Genomic DNA, 12,056 nt, shown 5'->3' on the forward strand with positions numbered 1-12,056 from the left:
GATGGAAGATCTTCCTCTCTCCTCTTCTTTGTATATCCGGATTTCCAATAATAATAAAATCTTAAAAAAAAAAAAAGAAATTAAACCATATGGAAGTGACAGTGTTGTGACACAGCACGTTAAAGTCATAGCCTGGGATGCCTACATCCCACATCAGAGTATTGGTACCAGTCCCAGCTGCTCTGCTTCCAGTTCAGCTTCCTGCCTTGGAATTCACCCAATGGTAGCTCAAGTACTTGGATCACTGCTACCCATGTGGGAGACCCACTAGGAGTTCTGGGCTCTTGGTTTTAGCCTGGCCCAGCACCGGCTGTTGGAAGCCTTTGGGGATTGAGCCAGTGGATGGAAGAGCTCACCCTTTCTGTCTCATTGCCTTTCAAATCAACATTTCATTTTTAAATTTTTAAATTTTTAAAATTTTATTTTTAATATTGCTTACAATGTTGACAAGGATGCACACCCATGTCGGCCTCCAATTCACGTGGGGAGTATCAGATATGAAGGAAGGTGGGTTGGCACAAATGTTTCAGTTCTTTGCTGTCAAAGTACATCAGCACCCAGGGATTGGGAACAGTCATTTAATGACACCTTAGAGACCCCACTGTGGGGAAGTGTTTCCAGGGTGTTACTTTAGTGGTTTTGATAGTTCTGAGACATTGTTGTTTTCATTGTACCAGGAATGAGAAAACCTCTTCATGGTGTATTGGCTAACCGAGTCTACCTCAGAGTACATCCATAGACAGACAGTTGCTGGAGAGTTGTCCATCCTATTCTGATTTCCATCCTTTGATGAGACACTTGATGTCCTCTGCTGGCCTAGATGACCTGACTGTCATGTCCCCCAGAGCATCTTGGCATGCTGTCCACTGCGCAGGCATCAGCAACTGATGAGGCCTAGTCCTGATACATATACTCCAAGGTCAAACCACATATCTTGTTATTTTCCCTGTGGCCAGAATTTGAGTCTAGTGATCTAGTGGGGAGTACCTCTAAAATCCTCACCTGCGATAACTTTACACTTGACTCTTATGTGTGCCTGCTGGTGCAGGGTCTGGTTCAGTCCAATATCTGCACTAATCAATGCACGTACCAGTGAATGCGGCTGCCTGTCAGTTCTGCCTCATTCCCATCTCTCACAACAAACTGACAAGTGCTGCTGCCTTGACCACTGTGTTCACCCCCAACCCTGGCGCTCATGCTCCCTAGAGAGAGCTGCAGCCCAGCAGGGGAGTGCTCACAGTTCCTCTACCAGGCCTGGATCTTACACCTGCCAGGGGATACTGAGGTCCAGCCTGACATGAGATACACCTAGTCCTGAAGCTATGGCCCAGTCCGAGATGGCCCACCACCAGTCTTGGCATTCACTAGTGGGTGTTGCAGCATGGCTCAGCCCAGCCTGCCCTCAGTCCCAGCTCTTGCTGGTGTATGCATCAGCTTAGCCCGGCATGGTGGCCTAGTGGTTAAAGTGGTCACCTTGAAAACACTGGGATCCCATATGGGCAGCGACTCTAATCCCAGTGGCCCCATTTCCCATCCAGCTCCCTGCTTGTAGCCTGGGAAAACAGTTGAGGACGGCCCAAAGCCTTGGGACCCTGCATCTGCATAGGAGACCTTGAAGAAGCTCCTGGCTCTTGGCTTCAAATTGGCACAGCACCGGCCGTTGCATTCACTTGGACAGTGAATCATCAGATGGGAGATCTTCTCTCTCTCTCTCCTCCTCTCTATCTATCTGACTTTGCAATAAAAATAAACTAAACCTTTGAAAAAAAGATTAGCGAGAGAGAACACGCTTATTTCCCAAGGGGTGCTGTGTTCTTCCTAGTGCATTGGCCCAAGAGACAGGTCTGTCTGGTCCCCCACCTCCTGTAATGTTAGGTGGCATTAATCACTTTCTCATCCTGTTCTACCCACTGTAATATCTTCCATTGATTTCCCCTTAATTGTTAGCAGCCATTAATTATTGCTACTGGGATCCATTATTCCACCGGAGATTTACAAAATGATGATTTTCTAACTATCTCTTTGCTTCTTCATTTATTAGTTGGAATGGTGTTCTATGTGGTTTTCTTGAAATGCAGTTTATAAAAGAAGACTGGATACATAGGCCATGCTTCCCCTTCCCGTGAACAATTTTTGCAAAAATCAATTTGTGCTTTAGCAGACTCCCAAGGTGACCGATGAATTTTGTTTTTTTAGTATCAATATAAACTCATAGGTTTTGATATGTTCAATGTGTTACGGAACACAACCATCATCACTCAAGGGCTCCCATCTTTGGGCAGTAGTATCCCTTTTCATGGGGTTTTGGGCCTTTTCCCGTCGTGGCCATCCTAGTCTAAAAACTATTTGTGGCCACAGTAAGGTGTCCCAAGTTCCTCTTCCCTTTCATATGGGAAGCAAGCCATTTCCCTAAGGAACTCTGGGTCCTTCTCGTGGGAGTTGCCGTTGGGAGCTGCAGTCTGGTTTCTTCACATCTCACTTTACTCACTTTACTCCAGTGGCTCAGGAACAGAAGAGCTAACCAGAGACTGAGCAAGCACAGCCTTTGCTCTGCTTGGAGAGTCCAGGGTGCTGATTAGCCTTACGGAGGCCATGAGCAATGACACCAGGCTGTTGGGATCCTGAGTCAGAAACAAATATCAGACCACCCACTGGAAACTCCCAGTAAATTCATTCATTGATGAACTTGTTCCCTTTACAGAGGCTTAAGGAGCGCCTATTTTTGCTGTTGTGGCAGGCTCAAGGGTTGTGGCAGTGAACAAATGACTTTGACCTCTCTTGCACACGTCGTGTTCTAGGGAGGAGAAGACGACCCATGGGAAAGCACAGGGGACTGGGCGGGGGCTGCTTTCCTATACTGGATAGTCTGATCAACACCAGAGCAAAGGAGGCCTGGGTACAAACTGTTGGGGGTAAGAGGAACAGCCAGTACAGGGGCTCCTGTGGCATCCATCCCTGGGTATCCTGGCCACGTCCTTATCATCCAATGCCTCAACACTTCTACAAGCCACAAAATATTTTTCTACAGTGAAGTGTTACAAGCTTACAGCTTGCATTTGAGCAGTGGCCTTTTTTGCAGTTAATTTTAAGCCACTGTTTCATGATTTCATACTTACATGGAATACCACCTTTTCTTACCTTCCCCATAAAATCATATCCTTAAAAATAGCTTTCTCCTTCAAGAAATTCTGGATGTTCATTACAGAAAACATGGAAACACAAAAGGAGCACAGGATAAGACACAATAAAATTAAAAATGGAGGTCTGGTGTTGGGGCATAGCAGGTGAAGCTACCAGTTATTATACCAGCACCCCATATCTGAGAACCAGTTCAAGCCCAGCTGCTCGCTTCTGATCCAGGGCCCTGTTAATGTGCTGGGAAGGCGGCAGATGACCCAAGTGCTTGGGCCCTGGCCACCCATGTGGGAGTATCAGATGGGGTTCCTGGCTTTTGGCTTCAGCTTAGCCCAGCCTCGGCCATTGCAGTCATTTGGGGAGTGAAGCAACAGATGAAAAAACCTCCCCTCTATGTCTCTTTCTATAACCGCCTTCTCTCTCTCTCTCTCTCTCTCTCTCTCTCTCTCTCTCTCTGGTGTTTTAATAGAAGCCTTCTGCTACTCCCCCAACTCAGAATTCGCTTCTGATAGCATGGCAAATTGTGTTGTTCCATTATATTTACACAATACCCTCCAACTGTAAGTTCTAGGACTACCTTCCCAGTTTTCAGACTGACCTCCAGTGCCTGCCATGAGATCTGCTCAATAGTTGAGTGTCAGAATAGGAGTTTTTTACTTTACCCACTGGCTTCCATTGCCCCTTCATTTCCAAGGGTTCCTCTTGGTGTGCCCTGTGCCCATGGCCTTCCCTCTCTTCAGGGGACATGCCACTGAGTCCTGTGTTTTCCCTGCCACCCACCAGCTCTTGCTTCCTAGCCAGATGTGGCAGAAAGCACCTATGCCCGCCTTCCTGGTTGCTCCTGTCTGCTGAGAGCATGCCTGTGGGGTAGGTGGGCGGTGAGTAAGCAGTATTTCAAAGTTAACAGTGGAGACAGGACTTAATCAATTCTCCTTTAAAGCAAAGGATTTATTTTAGCATAAAATGGAATTTTCATTTACTGGGTCTGCTTTCATCACCCGAGGCCATGCATGGTATTATCACAGAGAACCTGTTCTTTTGCTACGTTTCATCGCCAGTTGTCTGAACCCTTGTAGAAGCAAAATAGTATTAGGATATGGAAACACACATGAAAAAAAAAAAACCAAGGCCACCTGAATGAGAATGAGGAGAAGCTGTGTATCCCAAGGGTGGCAAGGGTGGTAAAGGAGGCCGCCACAGCCACGGTCACTGGGACTGTGTTGGGTAGGGACACCAAGGTGAACAGGTGAGAATGGGATGGGGACCTGGAGAGGTGAGATGGGCTTTTTGATGAGATCCCTGGTCCTTTTCTGCTTTTGCTTACTGGCAAGTGGCATCAGCAAGAGTGTAGCTACTCCTTCTTGGTCATCTCTTTCGTTATGTTTGTTTAAAAAGATGATAGCTCAGCCTTAATGCTCAACACTGTTTTCTAAAGATTTGTTTGTATGTATTAGAAAGACAGACTAAGAGAGAAAGCTCAGTCCTCCATCCACTGGTTCATTCCCTAAACAGTCACCTGGTCAGGGCTGCACCAGGCTGAAGCCAAGAGCCTGGAACTCCATCCAGGTCTGTCCCTTGGGTATCGGAAGCCCATGTAGTTGGGACATCTTCTGTTGTTTTCCCATGCACGTTAGCAGGGAGCTGGTTTAGAATGGAGAGCCAGGACTTGAACTGGTACTCCACTATTGGATGCCAGCACGGCAGGCAGTGGCTTAACCCAGTGCACCATTGCATCAGCCCCTAAGGTGCTTAACTTTAAGGTTTCTTTTTGTATGGGCAACAGGTAGCTCCTCATAACCATTTCTCATCCCAAGTAGCTGTAAGTGTGAACCAAAGTTGGAGAGATGACTGTACTTAGCCACCAAGGAGGAAGAGACATGGCTTGGCATTGTGTGGGTTCAGGAGAAATTCATCCAGAAGCTGCTTTGGGCCAGAACCAGGGACAAATGTGGAAGAAGTTCCCACCCAGTTCTTACAATGTACCAGGCCCAGGGTATACTGAGGGCATGTGAAGTCAGGGAAGCCTTCCTGGAGGAGGGGACTTTGAGTCAGACATGAGTTCAGATGGAGGTTGCATCTCCTTCTAATGGTTAAAAATGTTATCAGACTCTGGCTCTCTTTCTTTAAGTTCAGTAGGACTGTTAAGAAATGAAATATACTAGGGTACATAATGATTGGCCTAGACATCCAGTAGGTGGCACTGATAACCATCTTGGCTTGGAACCTACTGGTAATAGGAAGGGCTACTCTCCAGCCTCACACCCTCCTTTTCCAGAGGCTACATTCACTGCTAGCAACCAAGCCTAGACTACATGCAAACACAGCTCTCCAGCAAAAGAATTGTACCTGCAGCCATAATGTGCTTTCAGTGGTGTCATAAATGGGATTTACCAAGAGAATTCCACACAGCTGCTGTACCTGCTGCTGCCTGCTCTGTGACAAGTGGGACCCAATCTATGATAGGTGCTGGGGACCTGGACCTGGAGTCAGACATCCCACTTCATTGCTTCCTCTCCCTCGCAGGCTGTCCTCTGCCTCCCCATGTGAGCACAGAGGTGTCGTCGCAATGGCAGTGGAACAGTCCCAGCTCTGTGGGGCTACAGCCTAATGATGATTCTTTTGTCATATTACCATTATCTCTCCACAGAGTCCAACTGGGTAGAGCCAAGTTGCTGAGGCAGACAGCACATGGATGTCCCTGTGTTAACCAGGCGTTCTCCCCTGCGGCTTTTAATAATTGATACTTTACAGAAGGAGACAGGTAGCTGTGCACTTAGCTAATTAAAAACACTGAAGATCGCAGATGAGAAGTAGGGTTCTTATTCACGTGTCTGTTAGCTGCCTTGGCAGTTTGTAAGATACAAATATTTTTTGCTGCTCCACATACAAAGGAACAAAGTTGCTCAGCATGGGAAATCCACTTTGGAAAACAAATGAATCCCCAAGACTCCCCTGGAAGCTACAGGCTCAGCGCCGAGCAGATGATAAAGTAGAATGCCTGTGAAAAACACAGTTCTCATTCGATAAGAGAGCTGGAACTTTCTTCATCCCAGAGTCAGCCTGTGGCCCTTGCTGATAACTCCCATACTTTGTGCTGACTGTGAGAAGTGGGCCTCCACTTCCAAAGGACACAAGACTTCACTGGGAAGTGGGTTTCTGGAAGTTGGCTGAGGCTCCAAAGAACTCCCAGGCAAACGCGCACACAGAGGTGCAGAACCTCACCTCTGCTCTCTCTTCAAAGTTCTCTAAAATGACAGTGAAGACACAGGGGTGGGCAGGGTACAGGTCCTTCCTGAAAATGAAAAGATGAGGCAGAGACCACAGCCAAGGAAGAAAGCACAGATTGAGATGTCACATCTAAGTGGGCCTTGGCCTAGCAAAGCAAAGGGGGTTGAATCAGAGAGAGCTAATTGCTGGCAGAGGAGAGAGCTGACAGCTCACAGGGCAGCCCCGAGGGCTCAGGGGCAGTGAGGCACCAAGAGGGACCCAACCAGGCCCAGAGAGTCTCCTGCTGAACAAAACAATGTCATAGAACACCTGTGTCAGGTGGTGCCTCTCTATGGCCAGGACATACCAAGCTAAAAACATGACTGCCCCATAAGCAAGCATGGTATTGAAATAAAGACCCTATCTGAACCCCAAAAGCAACTGACAGAGCCCCCTATGTGGCTAATAGGAGGGACTGTGGCTTATAGAGTCTGTACTATTTTCTTCTTCCCAGCGCCTAGGTGAGGTTCTTGTACAGTCTTACACAGTTAGTTCAGGGACATGAGTTTGGAAGCTATACCTCTCCCACCTAGGTAATCCACCTGTGAGTCTGCCCACCTGAGTCAAATGACTTTACCTATTATCACCTAGAAACTAAGGGGGTGGGGGCGGTATGCGTGTTTGTACAACCATTCCCTTCTCAAACCCCCATAAAAGACCTGGGTTGGGGAGGGCCTCACTCTCTTGATCATGCACTTCCAGCAGTCTTGCATTCCAACTCTAGGCTTGCTTGCTCTCTAGCTTCCTGCAGCTAGACTCTGAGGGCAGGTAGCCCCTGAGCATGGTCCCTGTATGTCTGTATTCCTCACCCTCTGTTTACTGCTTGGGCAAATCAGCAAAGCTGCAAATGTTAAGATGGTTAGTATTTCTAATTTGTGTACTTTCAAGAGTTCCAGGAGAGTGAGGCCTAGCAGTAATGGAATATGGACAGAGAATCCAGGAAAAAGGTGAATGTTTGCAGCTTTGTATGTGTATCCAGGTTGTTCGCTGCATGTCTCTTAGGATAATTTATTTTTCTGGGGTAATGGGAACATTGGTCTTCAGTTTAATGGACAGATTTCACAGTAATGACCATTTCTTCCTCTCGGGGTTTCGATTCAGACTGGATTGCCACGGTGACTTTTCATTTGCTAATTTCTGTTATCACCAGATGAATGTTGCATAGTACCTGCAGCTAGTAATTAGGAGGGTGCAACTTGAAACACACTGGTGGCTGCTAGAGTAATGGGCTGCGCCTTAGCCAAGCTTGACTAATAAAGACTCCTTAGCACATTCTACACCTGTATCTGGCATGGTCTTGCATTCCACAACAGTTGTTGAGATTCCCACAGGATTCACATCCCGAGAACTCAGATCGTCACTAAGTCCTCCTAACACAGTCCTGCTGTGATGTCATGCTTCTCCCTGACATCAGTGGCACTCAGAAAAGCTGGAATCTTGGCATGTTTAATGACAGGGCTGCTCCTAGGGGCCATTGCCTAGTAAATATCAACAAGCCCCACCCACACTTCCTTGCTCAGGTTCAGGCAGTCAGTGCTGGGAGGAAATGGGCATAAAGTCCTAGGGGCTAGGAAGGGAAGTGTCACTGGTTCCCACGGAACAAGTATGGTGGCTGGAGTCACTCTGACTCCAGGGGCACCTGAGCTGTTGGCAGAACGGTGATGGGAGTTGAGTGGGATTTCACCCCTAGAAGCAAGGGGCTGGAACTTGGGTCTTTGCCCTGAGGGATGCTGCTGAAGGGACTGTGCCTTCCCCAGACCCACTCTGCACTGCCAGTGCTGGGGGAAGAAATCCTTCCTTTCCCGCTTAAGGACCTGGCGGCAGCTTGAATCCCAGAGCACTCTTTCTTCTTTTCCAGAAAAGTCTAAGGGCTTGCCGGCTTTGAGCCACACTGCAAGATTTTCTCCCTCCTCCAAAGACTTGTTGCTCTCAGTCTCTTTGAAGTGCGGCGGAAAAATATTTTCTCTCCTGGCCTTAGCAAGCACGTTTAGGCTTTTTCATGTTGGGGTTTTCACGGAGCATGTGAATCGGGTGATTCGTTTAAGGCTGGCTGGCTGGCAGTTGCAGCTAATGAAGAACCGCTGTCTAAAAATAGACAGTCATCAGGGAATCCACTCACCCGGAAAGAGCCCCAGCCAAAGGGTGCTGAGAGATGGGCGGAGGTCAGAACCCTGTCTCCTGACCCATTCGGGGTACTGCACTCCTTTAAGGATCTAATGGAAGACATGAACATTCACCAAAGAACGCCAGACGCATGCGCACGTGCGTTTTGCATAGCTTGAACCCGTGGAAAATGCTCCTCAACAACAAGAACAACAAAGAGCTGGGAGGGGGTGGAGAAGGATCATTTACATTACAAAAGGATTCTTTGCTCCAAACAAGCATTCATTATGGGGAGCAAACTGCCTGCTGCCGTATTCCAGTTGGCTTGCTTAGCAAATATTTCGCATCTGGGAGACTTTACTGCTAAGACACTGTTTTAATCAGTTCAGACCTATTCCCTGCACATCTCGCTTCATGAAGCAGCAAAGTCTCTTAACAAATACTTGTGGTACCTTTTCCCCATGCTGGGATGGCTTGAGGATGGCCAGCTGGGCGAGACAGTCTCCAGCACCAAAGGCAGTCCTCAGTGCTCATATCTGAGACATACAAAGAAGCCCACAGACTGTCCTGGTGACTAACAGGGGTGGCAAGAGCAAGAAATGTCTGGGAAAGTGAGCCGGGTGATCAGGGAAACTGTCCCCAGGGAGGAGAGATTTAAGCTGAGCCCTGAACATTGAAAGCTAGGGAAAGAGCATTTTAGAAGGGAAGACCAGGAGCCGGCACAGTGGCTCAACTGGCTAATCCTCTATCTCCAAGAACTGCATCCCATATGGGTGCTGGTTCGTGTCCCAGCTTCTCCGCTTCTGATGCAGCTCCCTGCTTGTGGCCTGGGAAAACAATGGAAGATGACACAATGGAACCCTACACCCACGTGGGAGACTCAGAAGAATCTCCTGGCTCCTGACTTTGGATCAGCTCATCTCCGGCTGTTGCAGCTATTTAGGGAGTGAACAAGTGGATGCAAGCCTTTTCTCTTTGTCTTTCTCTCTCTGCAAATCTGCCTTTCCAAAGAAAATAAATAAATCTCAAAAAAAAAAAAAAAAAAAAAGAGAGAGAATAAGGGGAGACCAGAAACTACAAGAGACCTAAGTCAGAAGAGATAAGCCCTGGGGAGGGCACAAGAATGGACACAGCATGAGTGAGTGCAGGAAGGAAGCAGAGACACAGCGCTTTTGAGGCCAGCGCCCAGAGCTGCTGCCTCAACTCTCAGAAAGTCACTGGGAGCTTTAAGCCAGGGAGCCAACTGCTTTGGTGCAGGTTTTCAGAAGCACTGTCCTAGATGCAATGTGGAGAACAAAGGGGCAGCTGGAGGCCAGCGGTCTGCACAAGAGAAGGTGGCTGTGTGTGTGTGGAGAGCGGCTTGGGCTTGGCAGGAGATGACTGGGTACAGGTGACCCTGGAGGGACAGAGGTTTAGATACCACTTGGGAAGCCTGCATCCATGGCAGAGTGCCAAAGCTTACGTCCTGGTCTATTTCTGATTCTAGCTTTCTGCTTATATCCTAGGATGCACCAGAGGATGACTCACATATTTGGTTTCTGCTACCCCTAAGCGAGGTCTGGATTCAGTTCTGGGCTCCTGCCTTTGGCTTGGTCCTGCCCTGGCTGTTGTGGGCATTAGGTAAGTGAACTAGTGGATAGCAGATCTCTCTCTGTCTTCCCCACTGTGTGTATATGTCTGCCCTTCTGCTTCTCAATAACAAGGTTTAGACTCAGAAGAGATTTTTCCGGCACAGGAGACCTGGCAGGAGAAAAAGTTAAGGAGGTGGGAGACAGGGGATGGAGGCAGGGCTCAGGCCTGGCGCCAAGTGCCTTCTGTAGCCCACAGTTCCTCCCAAGGCCTCGGCACCTCAGCCAAGCTGCTGCAGCCCCTGACATGACGATATAATCACTGTGCTTCTCTCGCCTAGCGTTCTAACCCTTGTCTGAAATCCACTCACCCTTTTCCCCTGTAGAATCCCGAAGACATGGACCCTGTCTCCCATCCCTGCCCTATCCTGTGCTCCAGGCAGTAGGCCCTGGCCCTGTATATTTTCTAGAAAGGCACACACCCACACTGTCCATGGCACCTGCCAGACCTGGAAGATACCAGTCCAGCTGTTGAAGTACTCCCACTGAAGTCCTCTCTGTAGTTGGGGTAAACTGATACCAGCCCTTAGTACTTTATATACTGGGAGATTGTGTGTGTGTGGGGGGGGACTAAAAAAGCCAAAAGACCCTTAAACTGGCACCATTCCTGGATCATGGCAGCTTATGCCATTTGGTGCCCCTACCCAAAGTGCCTCTCAGATGTCCTGTCACGTGTGTATGTAGGACACCTTGTTAGGCCCTGTCACAGGAACAGGCCAGAGCAGCAGCTGAAGGGGTGAGCAAGACCCTTGGGGCACAACAAACTTTGGGGTGGCTTTGAGCCAGAGAAATCAGGCACTTGGCTCCTAGACTGCAGCTCAGGATGCTGTAGAATCCCTTGGTGCTGTGCCTATACCACTTGTTGCTCCTGGTGTGTGACAGCCGCTTCACAATTGGCTGAGGAGGCAGAGAGGGGGCTGGCTCGCAAAGCTAACAGCAGGGCAGATGCGCAACAGCAGCCCCAAGCCCAGGGAGCACAACTGTGTGCTTCTCCAACCCAGAGACGCAAGCAGCACGAATGGCCTCAGCAGTAACAGGATGGCCAGGGATTGGGTATTTTTAACCTTCATCTAAAATTTCATTTGCTTACTTACAGGTCTGCATCCTTGACTTTTCAGGAATGGCTGCTGAAGATGTCATGACCAGTATTGGAGAGGCGGTCTAGCCAGTCCCAGCTTCCTACCGGCTGACTCCAGGGTCAAGTTCTGGCTCAGTCGGTGGAGTCATAACCCACAGAGCTCCTTCCTAAAACACAGGCCTCTCTGCTGTTGGGACAGCCTTGACCCCATTGAAGAAGCTGACCTCAGACCGGCTTGCAGGAGGTACACTTGCCCTGTTTGCAGGCCTGATTTTTAACTGGCAGGACAAAACGCCTGAACGTGCTTTGGGAGGTCATTTGAACTGCAAGGGCTCTAATAAGACCATGCAAGGGTGTTCAGATGAAAGTGATGCTAAGAATGCTCTGCCCTGTTAGTCAGCACTTTCAGGGCTATGTTATTGTGAAGTTTAGAAAAAGAGTTGGAGAATCTATTTAAATGCAAATGTGCTGTGAAACTGACTAAGGGCAAGGCTTCTCCCAAATGCTACTGGACCTGCTTTCTGCAGCCTAGGAAAATAGCATCAGAGCAGCCAGTGTTGTTGGGATGCAGGTGGTGTGAGAACCTGGGGCCAGGGGATGGACTAGGGGTGTGGGGATTCTTGGTAGGCACTCAAGCTTGTGATCTACCTTTGGACCAAGACTGTTCTGCCCAGAGCTTCCCAAATCCCCTTAGGTTGCCTTCCAAGCTTCAGTGTTGCACAGCAGCCTGAAATTACTTAGAAGCCCCAGGACTGAATGAGGCAAAAGGAGCCGTGCTCAGCACCTGAAATGCGGGAAGAGGCCTGTGGATGCTGGCCAGTAAGCTCCTCACCCTGTGGGAGGCA

At 48.7% G+C, this 12,056-nt stretch overlaps 1 long non-coding RNA gene across 1 annotated transcript in view; it reads left to right on the forward strand.

Moving 5' to 3' along the window:
* The window catches only part of LOC131482537 (uncharacterized), a 119,913-nt gene extending 109,340 nt beyond the window's left edge, over positions 1–10,573 (forward strand). The window contains exon 3 of the long non-coding RNA XR_009247077.1: positions 10,011–10,573. This is a non-coding gene — a long non-coding RNA (uncharacterized LOC131482537). The remainder of the gene's footprint in view (positions 1–10,010) is intronic.
* The last annotated feature ends 1,483 nt before the right edge of the window (positions 10,574–12,056 follow it).

Source organism: Ochotona princeps, chromosome 18 (genome assembly GCF_030435755.1).
Source record: "Ochotona princeps isolate mOchPri1 chromosome 18, mOchPri1.hap1, whole genome shotgun sequence".
Lineage (NCBI taxonomy): Eukaryota > Metazoa > Chordata > Mammalia > Lagomorpha > Ochotonidae > Ochotona > Ochotona princeps.